Genomic DNA, 7,228 nt, shown 5'->3' with positions numbered 1-7,228 from the left:
GCTAGGATGGTCTCTATCTCCCGACCTTGTGATCCGCCTGCCTCAGCCTCCCAAACTGCTGGGATTACAGGCATGGGCCACATGGCTAATTTTTGTATTTTTAGTAGAGATGGGGTTTTACCATGTTGGCCAGGCTGGTCTTGAACTCCTGACCTCAGGCACCAGCTTCAGCCTCCCAAAGTGCTGGGGTTACAGGAGTGAGCCACCGCGGCCGGCCCCTTCCCTTGTCTTGACCACATCTCAAGGCAGATCCTACAGCTTTTTGGTCTCTTTCAAGTATGAAAAGGTCCAGGCTAATCTAATCTGAAACTTCTTTCTCACATCCATTTTCTAAACAGCTTTATTAAGATGAAATTACATACAATTCAACCACTTGAAGTGTTCAATTCAGGATGGTTTTTAGCATATTCACAGAGTTTTGCAACCACTGCCACAACAAATTTGGGAACATTTTTATCACACACCAAAAACATCAACAACAACAATAACAACAACAACAACATCCAACTTAAAGCTTCTCTCCTTTATTGGCTCAGGGTCCAGTTATTTCTAGGGAACAAAGTGTCATTCCTTTTATCATTTTTCCTTGTTACTCAATTCCTCCTTCCCCAATTCCAGGATTCGAGCAGGGAGGTGAGAACCTGGAGAAGGGGTACAAAAGTAATTTTGCTGGCTCAGGGACCACTGATGAATTTTTCAGTATGTGGGACTTTGAATGCAAAATCTGGAAAAGTTCCAAGCAAATGAGGATGGCTGGCCACTTACGAACTGGTGCTGTTTGTAATTCACTCTTGCTTGATCAAAGGCTAACCATAAAAGTTTTCAATGGGCCGGGCGCGGTGGCTCACACCTGTAATCCCAGCATTTTGGGAGGCTGAGGCAGGAGGATCACCAGGTAGGAGTTTGAGACCAGCCTGGCCAACATGGTGAAACCCTGTCTCTACTAAAAATACAAAAATTAGCTGGGCATGGTGGTGTGCACCTGTAATCCCAGCTACTCTGGAGGCTGAGGCAGGAGAATAATTTAAACCCAGGAGGCGGAGGTTACAGTGAGCCGAGATTGTGCCACTGCACTCCAGCCTGGGTGACAGAGCAAGACTCCGTCTTGGAGGAGGGAAAAAAAAAAAAAAAAAAGTTTTCAGTGTTTCAGCTGCTTTCCAAGTGGTCCAACCTGAATTCTGTCCTTCAGCAGTATAATTTCCCACTACTAGTAATGTTAAGTTTGATTACTGGGTTAAGGTGAAAACAACCAGATAGTCAATTATGACATTTTCTACTTTTTTGACTAGCAAGTAATCTATAGGGTGATATTTTGGCACTGTGGATATTCAGCTGCCATTCAACATTTTATCAAATGGTTTTAGCATTGGTAATCTTTGACTGATTTATTTCACTTGGAGCTAATTACAAAATTGTTATTTTCTAATTCTAAGAGATAAAAAATGTTGCTGTGAACATTCATGTACCAACTTTTTGTGAGGACATATGTTTTCAATTCTCTGGGAGTATATACCTAGGAATGGAATTGTTGGGTCATATGGCAACTCTGTGTTTAACATTTTGAGTAATTCCCAGACTGTTTTACCAAGGAGTGGCACCATTTTACATTCCCATCAGTGGCATATGAAGGTTACAGTTCCTTCAGGTTCTATCCAACACTTGATATGGTCAGACTTTTGGATTACAGTAATCCTAGTGGGTATGAAGTGGTAACTCATTGTGGTTTTGATTTGCATTTTCCTAATGACTAATGATGTGCATTTTTTCATGTGCTTGTTGGTTAATAGTACACCTTCTTTGGAGAAATGGTTATCTTTTAATGTTGAATTTTAAGACTTCTTTATATATTCTAGATACAAGACCCCTATTGTATATATGATTCGCAGATTTTCTTCCATTCTGAGGGTTGTCTTTTCACTTTATTGATGCCACTTTGAAGCATAAGAGTTTCCAACTTTGATAAAATCCAATTTATCCAATTTTTTCTTTTGTCACTCATGCTTTTGATGTTATGTCTAAGATGGCTTTGCCTGACCCAAAGGTCACAAAGATTTACTTGTTTTCTTCTAAAAGGTTTTTTAGTTCTTAAATTTAGGTTATGATCCTTTGAGTTAATTTTTGCATTTGGTATAAGGTAAGGGTCCAACTTTATTCTTTGTATGTGGATATCCAGTTGTCCTAACACCATTTGTTAAAAAGACCCTTCTTCCCCCCACTGAATTGTCTTGTAATCCTAGTCAAAAATCAATGGACTATACGTAAGTGCTTATTTCTGGACTCTCAATTGTATTCTATTGAGCTATATAATTATCCTGATGCTAGTACCACATTGCCTTGATTACCGTAGCTTTGTGCTAAGTTTTGAAATCAGGAAGTATGTCATCCAATTTTGTTCTTCTTTTTCAAAATTGTTTGGCTATCCTGGGGCATTTGCATTTCCAGATGGATTTTAGGATGAATTTGTCAACTTTTACACAAAAAGGCAGTTCTGCTAGACTCTGTAGATCAATTGAAGAGTGCTGGAATCTTAAAAGTAGTAAGTTTACCAATCTATGAACATGGGATATCTTTCCATTTATTTCTTCATTGTTAAGTCTTTTAAAATTTCTTTCAACAATGCTTTGTAATTTTCAGTATACTGTCTTACATGGTTTTTTTTTTTTTTTTTTGAGACTGAGCCTCGCTCTGTTGCCTGGGCTGCAATGCAGTGGTGTGATCTTGGCTCACTGCAACCTCCGCCTCCCAGGTTCAAGTGATTCTCCTGTCTTAGCCTCCCAAGTAGCTGGGATTACAGGTGCCCACCACCACACCTGGCTAATTTTTCTATTTTTAATAGAGATAGGGTTTCACCATGTTGACCAGGCTGGTCTGGAACTCCTGACCTCACATGATCCACCTGCCTCAGCCTCCCAAAATGCTCGGGTTACAGGTGTGAGCCACTGCATCTGGTCTGTCTTAAACTTCTTTGATTAAATTTATTCCCAAGCATTTTATTCTTTTTGATGCCATTATAAACTGAATTTTTATTAACTGCATTTTAGGATTGTTTGTTGTTAGTGTAATGCATTACAATTGGTTTCGTATACTGATCTGTGAGTAGGAAAACTCAAAAGTGTTTTTTCTGTTCTCACAACAATCAACACAGAGCACTTTTATAACCAAATGTGGGGAGTGAGGGGTCTCCCCGACACACACCAAGCAAGCAATCACTTCTGCAGCAGACACCAGCTCAGTGTACTCTAATTCAATCTCAACATTATCTACCTGAAGATAGCATCAGATCCCACAGGTTGAGGGCTCAGTCCCCAAGACTGTCCCCACACTTTCTACTCCCCCACCAGCCAACTTCCAACATCAATTGCAAGCCCCAAATTATTTTGCCTATGCTTCTCACCGACCAACTATAAATATTAATTCCCACAACTCCCCCCTCAGGTTTGATTGATTTGCTGAAGTAGCTAACAGAACTCAGGGAAACATGTTTAATATAATAAACGTTTATTATAGCTTTTTTTTTTTTTTTTTTTTTTTTTTGGAGACAGAGTCACTCCGTTACCCAGGCTGGAGTGCAGTGGCGTGATCTCAGCCTTCTGCAACCTCCACTTCCCAGGTTCAAACTATTCTCCTGCCTCAGCCTCCTGAGTGGCTGTGATTATAGGTGTGCAACACCATGCTTGGCTAATTTTTTTTTTTTTTTTTTTGCATTTTTACTAGAGATGGGGTTTTGCCATATTAGCCAGGCTGGTATTGAACTCCTGACCTCAAGTGATCCACCCGCCTCGGCCTCCGAAAGTGCTGGGATTACAGGCATAAGCTACTGTGCCCAGCCTACAAGGGGCTTTTTTTTTTTCCTTTTCAACTTTTATTTTAGAATCACGGGATATATGTGCAGGTTTGTTACAAAGGTATATTGCAAGATGCTGAGGTTTGGGGTATGACTAAACACATCAGCTAGGTAGTTAGCATAGTACCCAATAGGTAGTTTTTCAGCCCTTCCCTTTTTCCTTCTCTACTCACTCTAGTAGTCCTCAGTGTCTATTGCTCCCATCTTTATGTCCACATGTAGCCAAAGTTTCACTCCCACTTATAAGTGAGAACATGTGGTATTTGGTTTTCTGTGTCTGCATCAGTCTGCCACCAAAAAAAAAAAAAAAAAAAAAAAAAAAAGCCACAAAACACATTTATTAGTAAGGAAAAAAATGCCACAAAATACATTTATTAGTCAGGAAGAGAATCGTGCATCAAGATTTAAGGCAGAAAGGGAAAAGCTAACTCTACTGTTTTGTGCAAATGCAGTCAGGTTTATTATCAGGACAGCCCTTATCTATATAGCAGCTAACCCCTGAGCCTTGAAGGGAAAAGATAAATACCAGCTGCCAGTCTTTCGACTGTACAAGAGCGCCTGAACAATCAGAACCCTTTTTCTGGATTGGTCCAACCAATGATGTTGTGGTTAGGATATACTGGCACCAGGCTTCTTGTACAGGCTGCAGAAATGTGAGCCAAATAAAAATTTATTTTCAAGTTACCCGGCCTCAGGCATTTCTTTATAGCAACATGAATGAACTAAGAAAGACAACTGGTACCAAGGAGAGGGTGGTTGCTATAAAGATACTTGAAAATGTGGAAGTGGCTTTGGAACTGGGTAATGGGCAAAAGTTGGAAGAGTTTAGAAGGTTTGATTTCATGGACTCACAGCTGTAAGGAACTTACCTTGAGTCTCAGATGAGGCTTTGGACTTTTGAATTGATGCTAGAACAAGTTCAGACTTTGGGGATGGGATGATTATATTTTGCAATGTGAGAAGGACATGAGATTGGGGGTCAGGGGCAGAATACTATGGTTTGGATATGGTTTGCTCGACCCCTACCAAGTCTCATGTTGAAATCTGATCCCTAATGTTAGAGGTAGGGGCTTAATGGGAGATATTTGGGTCAAGGCAGCATATTCTTCATGCATGTCTTGGTGCTGTCCTTGCTACTGAGCGAGTTTTCACCCTATTAGTTTCCCCAGACTGATTGCTAAAAAGAGCAATCAAGGGGCACCTCTTCCCCCTTCTCTTGCTTGTGTTCATGCCATGTAATCTGTACATTCTGGCTCCCCTTTGCTTTCTGCCATGAATGGAAGCTTCCTGAGGCCCTCATCAGAAGCAGATGCTGGTGCCATGCGTCTTGTACAGTATGGAGACAGAAGTGACTTTATTTTAAATGCTAATCCACCTGGCTAACCTTGAGTCAAGGAATGCCTCCAAAATGTTTAGTTGATGTATTACTCTTTATGTAGAAACACCTATTCGTTACAAATTTCCTCCAGAACAATCCTTGTTGCTGCAGAAATCGTACACTGTGATTCCTGTAGCCACCTATACATTCTTATCAGACCACCTATACTTTTTCCTAAGATATAATCCCTGGGTCTGGGGGGTTATGGGGCAGAGATCTACCTGTCTTGCAGCCACCCAAGACCATGCTTCCGTCTGTAAATTCCCTCAATAAACCACACAATACTGACAAATTGGATTTGTCTACCTTGTTTTCTCAACTCCTTCTGGCTTTGAATATATGGCCCTTTCATCGAACATGCAGCTTGCAGAACTGTGAACCAAATAAAACCTCTTTTCTTTATAAATTACCCAGCCACAGGTATTCCTTTATAGCAACACAAATGGACTAAGAGAGACACTTTGTCCCTTAAGTCAGAAGTACCTTGCCAATAAGGGACTATCTTTTAAAGTTCTTTTGATATTGAACAATGCCCCTGGCCATGCAGAACCACAAGAGTTCAACCCTGAAAGCGTCAAACACAATGTCTCTAATTTAGCCTTGAGATCAAGGGGTCATAAGGACCTTTAAGGATCCTTACATATGGTCCTCTATGAAAAGGACTGTCAACACTATGGAAGAGAACCCTGATAGAACATCATGAAAATCCGAAGGTATTACATTACTGACGACGACACTATTGTTAACAGAAAAACCCATGAAAGTCATCAGGCTCAAAACAAATTCCTGCTAGAGAAAACTGTCCAGATGTTGTGCATGACTTCACAAGATTTAACTTAAGTTTTGGGGGAGTCAAAAGTTGTATATAAGTTTTAGACTGTATGGGGGGGTCAATACTCCTAATGCCTTTGTTTTTTGGGGATTAGCTGTACTTGCCAGTGCTATGTTGTAATCTTAACTGGTATTTCTCCAAAGACAGAAGAATATATTTCCTCTCTAGGCTTCTTCCACATTTTCCTCTCTCCAGCCACTGTCCTCATTATACCAAAAAACGTCCAAAGATTAGTATACATTTAACATAAATATTTGTAAGGCAGGAAAATATGTAAATACCATCCTATTTCAATATTTGGATTTCTTAAAACACCTGTATTATTTTTGTACTTCTGGATAATGTTCATATGATGTATTCCTTAATATGACACATTTTAAGCAAAATAAGTTCACATTAAATCCATTTTATATCACATTTTTACTGCTTTCGCTTTAACTATGACTATGCCTTTAACCATGACTTTCTCTCCTGTCAGTACCTTATCCTAATTCAGTGTTTCTTGACTATTATGTCTAAGGAGATTTTTTGGTCACCCCTTTTCCCTAAACACTCCTCTCTCCTGAAATTTTAATACCATAGATACACTATATATTTGTTACGGACTCTATGTACATCTGTGCTTTACACATAAAGAGGGGTTTGGATCATAATCCCCAAAGACACAATCCTGAATGCCATAATCCTAAATGTTGAAATCCTGAAAGATCAAAGTCCCTAAAATCTAGGCTGGGTGTGGTGGTTCAAGCCTGTAATCCCAGCACTTTGGGAGGCTGAGCCAGGTAGATCACGAGGCCAGGAGTTCCAGACCAACCTGGCCAACACGGTGAAACCCCATCTCTACTAAAAATATAAAAAATTAGTAGGGAGTGGTGGCGCACACCTGTAATCCCAGTTACTCAGGAGGCTGAGGTAGGAGAATCACTTGAATCCGGGAGGCAGAGGTTGCAGGGAGCCAAGATTGGGCCAGTGCACTCCAACCTGGATGACAGAGTGAGACTCTGTCTCAAAAATAAATAAATAATAAATAAAGGCAAGACTCTTCATATAAACATTCATTAGTACACAATCTGTGCATGTTATTCAAAGGCTTCCTGACCAAGGGGAAGCTCTTTATGCTTCAGTTACTCTCCTAAGATAGGAACAACAGTACTATTACCAGTGTGTTGTTTGT

This window comes from Theropithecus gelada, chromosome 9, assembly GCF_003255815.1.
Source record: "Theropithecus gelada isolate Dixy chromosome 9, Tgel_1.0, whole genome shotgun sequence".
Lineage (NCBI taxonomy): Eukaryota > Metazoa > Chordata > Mammalia > Primates > Cercopithecidae > Theropithecus > Theropithecus gelada.
This window is presented reverse-complemented; position numbering follows the sequence as displayed.